This window comes from Chiloscyllium plagiosum, chromosome 2 (genome assembly GCF_004010195.1).
Source record: "Chiloscyllium plagiosum isolate BGI_BamShark_2017 chromosome 2, ASM401019v2, whole genome shotgun sequence".
In the NCBI taxonomy this organism is placed as follows: Eukaryota; Metazoa; Chordata; class Chondrichthyes; order Orectolobiformes; family Hemiscylliidae; genus Chiloscyllium; species Chiloscyllium plagiosum.
The window spans coordinates 39926917-39939766 of record NC_057711.1 but is presented as its reverse complement, the minus strand read 5'-3'; the positions used below and the strand labels follow the sequence as shown (position 1 = coordinate 39939766).

Below are 12850 nucleotides of genomic sequence, written 5' to 3'. Positions count from 1 at the left end.
AACTTATATTCAATAGAGGAAGTTTAGAATGAACCTTACCTTATTAACTAGGTTAGAGGAGGAGGACGGGTGGGAGACACTACAGTTGTAGAGTCTCGGGTTTAGCCACCTTGCTGATATATGTGGTCACTGCTTTCCTTCCCGGCTGCCCCTCTGGTCCTCGTCACTTCCCCCGCTGCTCCCGCTCCTTCTGTGAAAGGGAAAACACCGCTGTCCGCTACCGGTAAGTAATTTTTAAAAAAAACTGCCTTACCTTAACTGCAGTCTTCCGGGTTCGGCTTACCTCCGCTGCTGCTCACACTCAAACATGTGGATTATGTCAAGGTAAACTTGCAGGTTGAGTCAGTAGTTAGGAAGGCAAATGCAATGATGGCATTTACTTTCACAGAACTTGAATATAAAAGTAGGGAGGCTTTGTAAGGCTCTGGTCAGATCACATTTGGAGTATTGTGTGCAGTTTTGGGCCTCATTTCCCAGGAAGGATGTACTGGCCCTGGAGTGTGTTCAGAGGAGGTTTACGAGAACGGTGCTAGGAATGAAAAGCTTAACATAAGAGGAACGTTTGAGGTCTCTGGCTCTATACTTGATGGACCTTAGAAGGATGAGTAGGGATCTGATTGAAACATACTGAATACTGAATGTCTGGACAGCACAGATGCTGGGAAGATGTTTCCATTGGTAAGAAGACTAGGACCTGAGGGCACAGTCCTAAAAAGAAATACTTTTTAGAATAGAGATAAGGAGAAACTTCGACCAAAGAGTGGTGAATCTATGAAATTCATTGCCACAGAAGGCTGTGGAGGCCAGATCACTGAGTATATTTAAGACTGCAACAGATAGGTTCTTCAGTATCAAAGGAATCAAGGGTTACGGGGAGAAAGCAGGAGAATAGGGTTGAGAAACTTATCAGCCATGATTGAATGGCGGAGCAGACTTGATGGGCTGAATGGCCTAATTTCTGCTCCTGTGTCTTATGGTCTTATAAGGCAAAAATAAAAACTGCTTGAGAAACTCAGTGCTCTGGCAGTATCTCTGAAGAGAAAGCAGAGTTGACGTTTTGGGAGCAGCGACTGTTCTTTATTTTAGTTTGGGGTATGCCAAAGCAGTCTTTTGTGGATTTGTGGAATTTGTGTGGTTGGGGTTCTCTGAGGTGGGAAATTATGGAGGGGAGATGAGGTTAGTGACAGTCCTGGAACTAACAAACTAATGTTCAATGATGGGGTCATTGATCTAGAGGGAGATAGAAGGAGCAGTCTGAGAGTTGGTGCTTAGCTTCTGTCTGATATATGTCAACATCACTCCCCTTTCATGGCAGGTTTGATAACAAAGTCAGGGTTAGACTCGCGCGAACAAACTGCTCCAAGTTCAGAGGGAGATAGTTAGAGCGGGTGAGGAGAGCAGAGAAATTAAGACAGTGTATCTCACATCAGCAATTCTTGAAGAGATCAAGTACAGGTATAAGGGCAGAGGGCGATGCTGAAAGGTCTGGTAGTAAAAGGACTCCTGAACAAAGCAGCGGGTGTGCAGTTGAAGACTATGGAAGAAAAGTTCAGTGTAATGTCCTGCTCAAAATTAATTGAGTTAGAGGAGTAAAGGGATTAAACTAAGTCCTTTGCTGAGCACAGATCATTCAGCATTACAGAGGAAAAGTCAGAGGATATAGTAAATACACAACAGGAAGTGGGATAAATAAAAGGATGGAGTCAGAGGGAAGGGAAAGAAGGAGCCAGCGGGGCATTAGTATAGGTGTGCAAGTACTGGCAGAGGTTTACCTGTACTTCCACACACGTCATCTACTGTGTCCATTGCTCTCGATGTGGTCTTCTCTACAATGGGCAGACAGGACGTCAACCTGCGGAACATTTCAGGGAACATCTCTGGGACACACTCACTAAAACAACCTCACAACCCTATGGCCGAACACTTCACTCCCCCTCCCACTCCACGAGGACACGCAAGTCCTGGGCTATCACCTTCACCCCCACCTTCATTGAAATGTTGCATTCCCAGCTCCCTTCCCTCCAGCTCCACCCCCCCTCACCCCATTAATCTCTCAGCCCCCTTGGGCCACCCCCTCATTCCTGATGAAGGGCTTTTGCCCGAAACGTTGATGTTCCTGCTCCTCGGATGCTGACTGGCTGTGCTTCACTAGCACCTCACTCTTTGACTCTGATCTCCAGCGTCTGCAATCCTCATTTTCTCCTTTCAAGGAATTCAGGAAATGAGTTTTTCTTTGCAGAGTTCTTAGCCTCTAATTTATCTTGTAGCTACTGTAATAACATGTCCAGTGTAGTTCAGTTTCAATGGTAACCTTCAAGATCTTGATAGTGGGAGAATTTCGTGATCATAACGCTATTGAAAGTCAAGGAACAATGGTTAGATTTTGTCTTGTTGGAGAGGGTCAATGTCTAGCACTTGTGTGGTGTGAACATTGCTTGCCACTTATCAGCCCAAACATGGATATTCGCAAGGTTTTGCTGCATTTGTATATTGACTGCTTTTGAGTCTGAGGTGTTGCAAATGGTGCTAAATATTGTGCAATCATAGGTGAACATCTCCACTAGGTCTCCGTTCTGAAGGAGGGTGACTAGGTTTGAAATGTTAACTGTTTTCTCTCCACAGATAATGCCACGTTTCTCCAGCAATTTCTGGTTTTCTTATCTCCCACTGATTCCAATTTTTCTAGGGCACGTTAATGCTATATTTGATCAAATGCTGCCTTTATGTCAAGGGCAGTCACTCTTATCTTACCCCTGGAGTTGAACTATTTTGTCTGTATGTGGACCAAGGCTGTAATGAGGTCAGGGGTTGAATGGCCCTGGCAGGGTACAAACGGAGTGTCAGTGAGCAGATTATTCCTCCGCAAGTGCTCTTTGACAGCGTTGTTGACAACCTGTTCCATAACTTTGGGTGATGATAGAGAATAGACTAATTTGACCAGATTTTTGTGTTTAGGTATTTTTCCACATTTCCAGGTCGATGCCAGTGTTCTAACAGCTTGGCTAGGGGCGTGATAAGTTCTGGAGTAAAAGTCTTTAGTACGATTGCTGGAATGTTGTCAGGATCCATACCCTTTTCCAGGTAGGGTTTGAACCCAGGCTGTCTGGTTCAGATGTAGAGACACTACCACAAGAGCCCAAAACATAATGGGGTCAGCTTGCATATATTAGAAATGTAGTTATTTCATTCAACCTGTTCAGACATACTGAACCAGCTTAGTTGGCTCAGTTGGCTGGATAGCTGGTTTGTGATGCAGAGCATTGTGGTTTTAATTCTTGTACCAACTGAGGTTACCATGAAGGTTTCACTTTCTCAACCTGTCCCTTCTCCTGAGATGTAGTGACCCTTAAGTTAAACCACCACCAGTTGTATGTGTGAGCACTGACAATGTGGGAACAGCCCTATGATACTCTGGGAATTAGATATACTATTAAATTGTCCTGAGAGGTAGAACATGAACTTCAAAACCATTTTCCTTCCTTTTCAAATTGACGTGAAAGACTATTTATGTTATTAAAAGTCACAAAACAAATGATAAATCAGCAGTAATTGTCTGGTAAAATGCAGAGGACCTGAAATGTTGAGTCTACAAACTACTGGGGTTTATTTTACTCACTGATAATTGTGGTTATTGTGGTGTTGTATGATTTTTAACTTTGTACACCCCAGTCCAACACCAGCATCTCCAAATCATGACTACTATCGACAACACTAATTGCCAGCTTAAAGTGGAGAGGCTCTCCAAGAAGAGAGCAACATAGACATCAAGTTTCTACAGAAATGCAGGCAAGCAGGAAATAGCCTGATGTTGTGTGATTTTTAACTTTGTACACCCTAGTCCAACACTGGCATCTCCAAATCATGATAATGCCTCATTGGCAGGAATAAATGTATTCAGGTTATATCGAGTTTGTAATTTGGTGTTAATTTAACTGACCAGTTTATCATTTTTTTCACTTAATAAGCCTCTTAAATATTTCTTTATTGCTTCCATTAAATCTTTTTTGTTCTACTTCTGTAATAATTATGGGAAAATGGTTTAAGTCTTTTGCTTTTTAAAAGTTATTTTGGAGGGATAAAGGTCAGAAGCAGGCAAGTGGGACTAGTTTTGTTTGGGATCATTTTTAGGATACACTGTTTGGACCAAAGGGTGTGTTTGCACGCTGTTATGACTCTAAGGATCTTGCACTGTCTCTATCTCTGAACCAAGAGATCAAGCGGTGTGTTTTAACAGCTCTGAACAGGTTAATTAAAAATGAATTAGTTAAATAAAACCAAGGGCTATTTGCTAGAATGGTTTCATTGTGAATGCATAGACTTTCGTTACCAAATCTTTATCGTCTCATGACCGTGCAGCAGTGACAGTGTTAAAGTGGCCCCTTTCTTTTCTCGGCATTTGTTTACCAGGAACCGCGAGTGTGCGATCCTCCTTTTCCGCTGTCGAGTGAAAGTCACTTCACGGACGTAAGTGACGCTAATACTGAAAGCCAACTGCTTTTGTAAATTGCTAAAGGTTCGTTTTCGACTGCGCTCTCTCAATTTCTGAATGTAGATCAGAATGCACTGAATGTTTCATGAGGATTGCATTTAATGTTTTCCTCTCCAGCCTCGATAGTGAGCTATGCAGTTTGTTGAGCTATACTTGCATAGTTTCGTTTCTTCCACCTCGCCATTCCACTTTCATGTGATCTCGGTGAACTGTACTGTCGCGCGTTGCGCAGAACTGAAAGAGACAGGGCATTTGAGAGAGAGGTTTCTTCAGCTGTTCAGACGTTATGCTGAAGCTAAGCAAATGGCCAGGGAGCGGTGTCCTTTAGTCCACACAACCAACTGCTTCCGCCAAACCGATTAAAACTTGAGTCTAAGGAGATCTGTCAGTGTGAGGTTAGTCTCCCCATAATGAGAAATTGCAGTTGAACAAGTCTTGGTACAAACGTGGTTACCAGGTACACCAAGTGAAACACATATTGTTGGGGGGGAGGAACTTCATGTTTCAACAGTTCTGTATCTTGTGGAAACAGGTCTAGCTCATGACAACAATAAAATCTCAAATAGGAAGACTGAGATTTTAAGATTGTGTGATTTGTGGGCATGAAAACGTTTGTGCATTTGAATATTGAACATTGAATGTAGTATTATCTTATCAAACTTAGCTGAAGTCTGGAGAAACTGGTGAGCTCAATGGAATTCCTTTTGTAGTCGAATTGTTGCTAAGCCCATGAGGGGGAGTTAGGGTGGAAAAAAGTCAGTCGTGAGTTGCATACTAAATAAGAATTGCTGATACTGGAAATCGGAAACAAAAACAAATTGCTGGAAAAGTTCAGCAGGTCTGATAACTCTCATTTCTCTCCAGATGCTAACACTTAAGTTAAGTGACTGCTCAGAACTCCAGCCAAAAAGGGAAACTGTCACCAGTTTCTGCTTAATTTTCCCAATGTCGAGGAGACTACATTGTGAGCAGTGAATACATTAGACTAGATTGCGTGAAGAAGGAAGTGAGGACTGCAGATGCTGGAGATCAGAGCTGAAAAATGTGTTGCTAGGAGGTGCTGAGTCCGAGGGTTGGGACTGAGAAAAGGTGGGGGGAGGGGAAATGAGGAAGCTGGAGGGTTCCTGGGGGGAAGATAAGGCGCTCTTCCTCCAGGCGTCAATTTGCCCTGGTCATGCTTACTGCCCTTCAACCAAGTGGCTAACTGCACCATTTTCAAAGGACAAGTTGAGAGTCGACCATTTTACTATGGGTCTGGAGTCAAGTGTGGGCCAGACTGGGTAAAGATGGCAAATTCCCATCCTGAAAGGACACTAGTGAACCAGATGGGTTTTTCTGACAATGGTTTCACCATCATTAGATCCTTAATTATTCCAGATTTTTAAAAAATTGAATTCCAGTTCTCCCATCTGGGACTCTAGAACATTAGCTGAGTTCTTGGCTTAATAGTCTAGCGATAATACCACTAGGCTATTGCCTCCTAAATGCAGCCAGTACTTTCGGTCTGTATGGATGCTGAAGCTCAGAAACAATTATTTTTGTTTTATTACTCTGCACAACATTGTAGAACTTGGATAATTATTGCTATACTTTGTAGCAAAGATGATGCATTCATTCATTACACCAAATTGCATGATATCCATAACACTATTTAGCAATAATGTGGTATAAGTGTCCCAGCATCTTGTAGTGAGGAATACATTATACGTCCTGGGCATCACAGATTGCCACCAATTGCTGGACTCTGCACTGTTCTGTCACTGGCCACAGGAAAAGCAAGCCTGCAGCCCAATTCTCCATGCATATCAAGAAGTTGCTGTGGTTGTATTGCTGAAATGAATTAAAATTTGTAAAGTTAGGCTGCATTCTTAATGATGCAAGGAACCTTCTTAATACCACCATTTACTTTCTTGCAGTTACTCCACCTCATCAGTTCAAAAAGAATTGAAATTGTGAAGATTTTCTTGCAGGTACTACATTTTTGTTCTTATTGATGTTTTCAAACTTGCATTTGATAATTTTCTTGCTTTATCTAATGTTACAACACTGGGTAAACCCTCTTGTTTAATTTAAAATCAGCTACACAGAAAATAATTATCCCATGCAGTAATCTGTTAAAATTAGAGTGGCCAAGAACTATTTAAAGTAAAAATTAACAACCTTATTTCTTAAAGTATAACAGAGAATAACTAACTAACCACTATTTACAATTTCTTCCTCTAACCCCCTATCTTTTACATTCCCTTCTATAATACTAATCCGATAAAACTCCCAATTAAGATTTACAAAACCATACTTCTTATCTCAAAACCAGGCAGCTTTTGTTCTTCTATTTGGGTCTTCCAATGTCGTCTTTTCTTTTTAGGAATTTCTGCATCCCATGTTGCTGATCGAAAAGGAACTTTAAGAGAGCTATTTTCAGGCAGTCTGTTTACATTCTGGACTTGGCAGTTCTCCTCTCAACTGTTCAATTTTCCCCCTGGTCTTATACCCTGAAAGCACTGGATTCTGTCATTGGCTTATAAGATTGTCAATATACTCAATTCAAATTGGATTGGAATTTGATATTTTTCTCGGGGTATACTTTAAACTGATTGGCCGAATTCAAATTTGTGTTTTTTGTCTCTTGGCAACTCAGCAAGTGCTGTTTGTTCTGAATCAAATGTTACTTTGTAAATTCTCCAGCACTCGGTGTACTTTCCAAGTCCTTCACTCTCTTAAAGGTACACCCACATCTTCATAACACTAATTTTACTTAGTTTGTCTTACTACCTTCTCCTCCATCATGCCTCTGTTTCCTCAAATGTCATTGATAAGGAGAGTACTGCCTTTTGTCTGCTCTGGTCCCTTGAGAAAGGAAAGATACCCTTCAGTTGGAGTACCCTTCATTTCCTGCCATGCTGCATGGGGATAGATTTTTGTTTAAACAGCTCTTTCCACGGAAGACAGAGCATCTGTGGGAGGTGGTGATATAGTGGTAATGTCACTGGACTAGATATACCGGGTGAAAGTGAGGACTGCAGTTGCTGTATATCGAAAGTTAGAGTGTGGTGCTTGAAAAACACAGCCGGTTAGCAGCTTTCGAGAAGCAGGAGAGTCGACGTTTCAGACATAAACCCTTCATCATCTCCTGCTCCTCGGAAGCTGCTTGACCGGCTGTGCTTTTCCAGCACCACACTCTTTAACTTTAGATATCCAGGGCTCTAGGCTAATGCCCTGGGGACACTGGATTTGAATACCACCATGGCAGATGGTCATATTTGAAGTGAATGAAAATCTGCAATTAAAATCTAGTCTCCTGACTACCATTGCCAATGACCATTGTTCACATCTGATTTAGTGATGTCCTTCAGGGAAGAAAGTTTGCGGTTCTTTGCCTGGTCGATCTACATGGGACTCCAGACTCATGGTAATGTGGTTGATTCTTAATGGGCATCTGGGCAATTAGGAATGTGCAATAATTGCTGCTCCAACCAGATTCCCCTATCTCCCGCAACACTTTGTACAACTGAATTTTTTAACATCAGAGCAGTCCAGCCTCTGAGGTCCCCAGCATCTCAGATGCAGCCTTCAGCCAATTTAATTCACTCCATGATAGCGTTAGGATTGGCTGGGATAGCACACTGGAAATCCAACCCACTATTCCTGTAGTCTTGACAAAAGTGGAAAAAGTTTGATCACCAGCAAAATTTACAAGGAGAAAGTGAGGTCTGCAGATGCTGGAGATCAAAGTTGAAACTTTATTGCTGGAACCGCAGCACTGCTGGTTCCGTGGTGTAATGGCTAGCACTCTGGACTTTGAATCCAGCGATCCGAGTTCGAATCTCGGCGGAACCTCGACTTGCTTCGTCCCGTCCCTTGTTGAATTTGGGACGGGAAGGGCCTGTGCCCGAAACGTCGAATCTCCTGTTCCCTGGATGCTGCCTGACCTGCTGTGCTGTTCCAGCAATAAAGTTTCAACAAAAGCAAAATTTACAACTCTACTTTGCTATCCAATTCTGATTTGAAATTGCATTTTCGATCATATTTGGGTTGGAAAACTCTCTTGTTCTGAATTTTTTTCCTCCATTTTATAACTTATTCCTAAAGTCTGTATTTTATTGTGGACTTTGTACTTCTCTAAATTTCTAAGAACTATAACTAACTGAAGAAGCTGTACCCAGGGACCTTTGTACTGAAGAGAGTGCCATGGGTGGTGACTTTTCACTGCACTCATTTGATTACCTGTAACAGTACAGCCAATTCTACTTTGTATAATTAGCCAAAAAAGAGCTTGTGAACATTTGTCTTTAAATGCAGGTAACAGAAGTATGGGGTCAGACTTAGAGTTTAAACTAGTCACATAAAAGCTATACCTTGGTAGGTATTAAGGGTAGTGGGGGTGGGTAGGGGAGGATAATAACATTCAATACTGCCAATCTGGATTACAAGATTCAATGAATTGATTAGTCTTTACAGGTCTTTAATGACTTAAGTTCAATCATTGGTCAGGAATCGATCCTTTCAATACTTGGAAAGCTTCCTTTCATGCTAGGAACAAATTACTGCAGATGCTGGAACCTATTAATAACAAAAAGTGCTGGAAATCACAACAGGTCTGGGAGCATCCATGGAGAGCAAGCAAGCTAATGTTTTGAGTCAAATAACTCATCTGATGAGTCATCTAGACTCAATGCTAGCTTGTGGATGCTGTCTGACCTGCTGTGATTTCCAGTTTTTTTTCAGTAAGCTCTTTCTCCTTCCATCGATAAGGTTACGCAAAGAAAGCAGTTATAGGAGAAGTGGATGCGAACAGCTAACATTAGTGGTACATCTCTCATGTTGATTTCCCTTCCGAGGTTAGATTCTCTTTGCTGTGCTGCTCATATAAACAATCTATCATTTGGTCAGACATCCGTTCAAAAGCTGCTGTTACATTGAGCTCTCTTGCATCCAGAATAACTGGTTAATAGTAAAGCCCAACAACTCTGTCATTAGGCAAGCTGTTCCTGAACACAAACAAGTGGAGACTATTTGTCTAGCTTTGATGTTTCCAAATAGTAACATAGTTTATCGTGCACCTGTTGCCTTCATTTGATGTGCCAGCTGTAAACAGCCCAGGAAAAGTTTTGTTTTTAAATAGCAGCCATTTTTTTTCCAGTTTCCTTGATTCAAAGCAATTGTTTTCCAGTTTTGGACCACTAATAATAAAGACCTCAACTGTTTCTTGATACTGTAAAAGGTTAAAGATACTGGATACTGAAAAGGCTGTGGGTCCTGACAACACTTTAGTGATAAATGTGTACTGTAGAAAGCACTGTGCCCCCTAACCAAACCACCTAACTATTCTCACCTCATTTTTGAGCACTAGGATGTTCGAAAAATTGCATCTCTCCAGTTGTGGAGAATTAACTAGGTATATCCCACCTAACCCCCCACCTCCTCCCTGGAAGCAGGAGAAGTCCAGCCCTGTCAATTTTTGTCCCATTAGGCTTTTCAAAAACAATGTAGGCCTCACTGGCCAGGTCAGCATTTTTTATCCCTTATTTTTTGAAATGGGTGAATTGCTTGGCAATCTGAGGGTTTTTAATGTAAACAACATTATTGTGGACTTGGAGCCACATGGGGACTAGACCAGGTGAGGTTGTAAGGGTAGTAGATTTTGTGCTCGAAAAGACATTAGTGAACCAGTAGGATTTTGACAGTAACTGATAATTGTTGCATGGCTCTGTCGATGAAATTAGTTTTCAATTCCACATTTTACTTATTGATTGAATTCAAATTCTCCCAGCTTACACAGTTGGATTTTGACCCATGTGCCCATTAATCTGGGCCTCCAGATCACCATGCCCATGATTACATGACTGCCACCAATTTTCCCTTAAGTCTACTTGCAATTAGCAAGGTGTCATTGACATTGTTATCCACAGGCACTGAATAATTACCTGCTCACTGTCTTGTAGTTTAGCGTCCGCTGAAGCCCATCAGCTCCTGATCTAATTTTTGTTGAAACACCTGACACAGGAGTTAATTCCAGAGGTGGTGAGGGTTACTGTCATTAAGGACAGTATTTACTCAAGAGCCCAATCGAAATGAGTCTGTGAGAATTGGAGAGAAAACGCTCTCTCCTGGTTGTAATTGCTGGAGGTCTGGCACCTCTGCAGGAGTTCTTCAGAAGAGTGCACTGACAGTCAGTATGATCAAGCAGTGTCAGCATGGCTTCAGAAAGGGGAAATTGTGCCTGACAAATTGCACTGAAATTCTTTTGAGGAGTTAATAAGAAAAATGAAGGGGAAGCAGTGGCTGTAATAAATTTGGATTTTTAGAATGTTTAATGTTCCACACCTGTATATGCATGTCCTGGAACCAGGTTTGTAGATGACAATCTGGGCAAGAAGGCAAGTGGTGAGGATGACTAAGTCTGCAGATAGGTTAAGTCAGTAGGCAAAATCGAGGTTTTGAGGTCATGCTGTTTGTCAGAAAGAATAGAGGAGCTGAATATTAGTTCAATGGAGAAAGTTTGCAGGGTGCTGCAGAAGAGGTTGGGATTCCACACCCATGAATCTCTCAAAGCTAGCATCCAAGTTCCTGGGTAATGGGGAATTCCAATGGTTTTTATTTCAAAGAGAATGGAGTATGACGTTAGGGAGGCTTTGCTGAAACCGTACAAAACACTAATCAGATCACCGCTGGAACACTGTGAACAGTGTCGGAGGCCCGTGTAAGGGTATGATATACTAGCATTGGAGGCAGTTAAGAGAATTCAAAGTTTGGGTGAAGATTTGTAGCTCGGGTGCTCGTTGTTGTGGTTCTGTTCGCCGAGCTGGAAATTTTTGTTGCAAACGTTTCGTCCCCTGTCTAGGTGACATACTCAGTGCTTGGGAGCCTCCCGTGAAGCGCTTCTGTGGTGTTTCCTCCGGCATTTATAGTGGCCTGTCCCTGCCGCTTCCGGTTGTCAGTTTCAGCTGCTCCTCGGAGCAGATGCAGCAGAAGAGCTGGGAATAAGGGAAAGCGTGTTTACAGGAGACAGGGTGGGAGGTGTAGTCCAGGTACTGGTGGTCTACGGTTTTACTTGACCCCATCAGGTCAAAAGCCAGCAATTTATTCTATGTTTTTAAATAAATGTTGTTATCTACATATCCAGAAATTGAGGCACAAATCCATAAAAATATTTCAGTTCTATTTCAATTGTGCTGGCTTGTATTAAGCAATTACTCTGCTCAAAGTCTGAGAAATATATTTTCTTTGTTTCTGGATATTGACCAGGTCTTGCTGCACTTGGTCATGGACTGCTTCAGCATCTGAGGAATCACAAATTGTGTTGAACGCTGTGCAGCAAAAATCCCACCCCGACCTCACGCTGAAGGAATGGTCATTGAAGCAGTTCGAAATGGTTAGACCGTAAGATGCAGAAGTAGGCCATTCAGCCCATTGAATGAAATCTGGCCGATGTTTCTGCCTCTTCCCTGGATTCCTTTGAAAAAGCATGACTCCCTCAGTCTTGAATGTGCCTGATATCCCAACCTCAACAGCCCTCTGCTGAAAAAAGATTCCAAATTCATTACTCACAAAGAAGAAATTCCTCCTTATCAGTTATAAAGTGTGCAACTCCTTATTGTGAGATTATGTCCTCGAGTCCTAGATTCACCCAAAGGGGAAAACATGTTTCTGCAACAACCCTGTCACGTGCTCTCAGAATCAGTGTTTCAATCAGGTGGTCTCTCATTCTTCTAAATTCCATAATGTACTCAACCTCTCCTCATAAGAGGGTTCCTGTCAAACTCAAGAAGGGCTTTTGCCCGAAACGTCGATTTTGCCTGTCCTCGGAAGCTGCCTGAATTGCTGTGCTCTTCCAGCACCACTGATCCAGACTCAAGATCAGTCTAGTGAACATTCTCTTAACTGCTGTTGTGGTTCTGTTCGCCGAGCTGAAATTTTTGTTGCAAACGTTTCGTCCCCTGTCTAGGTGACATCCTCAGTGCTTGGGAGCCTCCTGTGAAGCGCTTCTGTGGTGTTTCCTCCGGCATTTATAGTCGCATGTCCCTGCCGCTTCCGTTTCAGCTGTCCACTGTAGTGGCCGGTATATTGGGTCTAGGTCTATGTGTTTGTTGATGGAGTTTGTGGATGGGTGCCATGCTTCTGGGAATTCCCTGGCTGTTCTTTGTTTGGCTTGCCCTATAATGGTAGTGTTGTCCCAGTCGAATTCATGTTGCTTGTCATCTGCGTGTGTGGCTACTATGGATAGCTGGTCGTGTCGTTTCGTGGCTAGTTGATGTTCGTGGATGTGGATTGTTAGCTGTCTTCCTGTTTGTCCTATGTAGTGTTTTGTGCAGTCCTTGCATGTGATTTTGTACACTACATTAGTTTTGCTCATGCTGGGTA

The 12850-nt window shown here is 42.3% G+C and overlaps 1 protein-coding gene and 1 non-coding gene across 4 annotated transcripts in view; both read left to right on the top strand.

The window, feature by feature from the left end:
* Nucleotides 1–4082: 4082 nt before the first annotated feature.
* Nucleotides 4083–12850, top strand: part of LOC122559054 (xanthine dehydrogenase-like) — a 360223-nt gene continuing 351455 nt past the window's right edge. The window contains exons 1-2 of one of the 3 annotated variants that reach the window (XM_043708275.1): nt 4083–4464; nt 6406–6459. The gene's annotated coding sequence lies outside the window, so the exon portion shown is untranslated. Of the gene's footprint in view, nt 4514–6405; nt 6460–12850 lie in introns of all 3 variants that reach the window. The other 2 variants (XM_043708265.1, XM_043708284.1) reach the window with 2 other exon arrangements.
* On the top strand, nt 8255–8326 carry trnaq-uug. The gene has a single exon. It is a non-coding gene; the product is annotated as a tRNA-Gln (tRNA).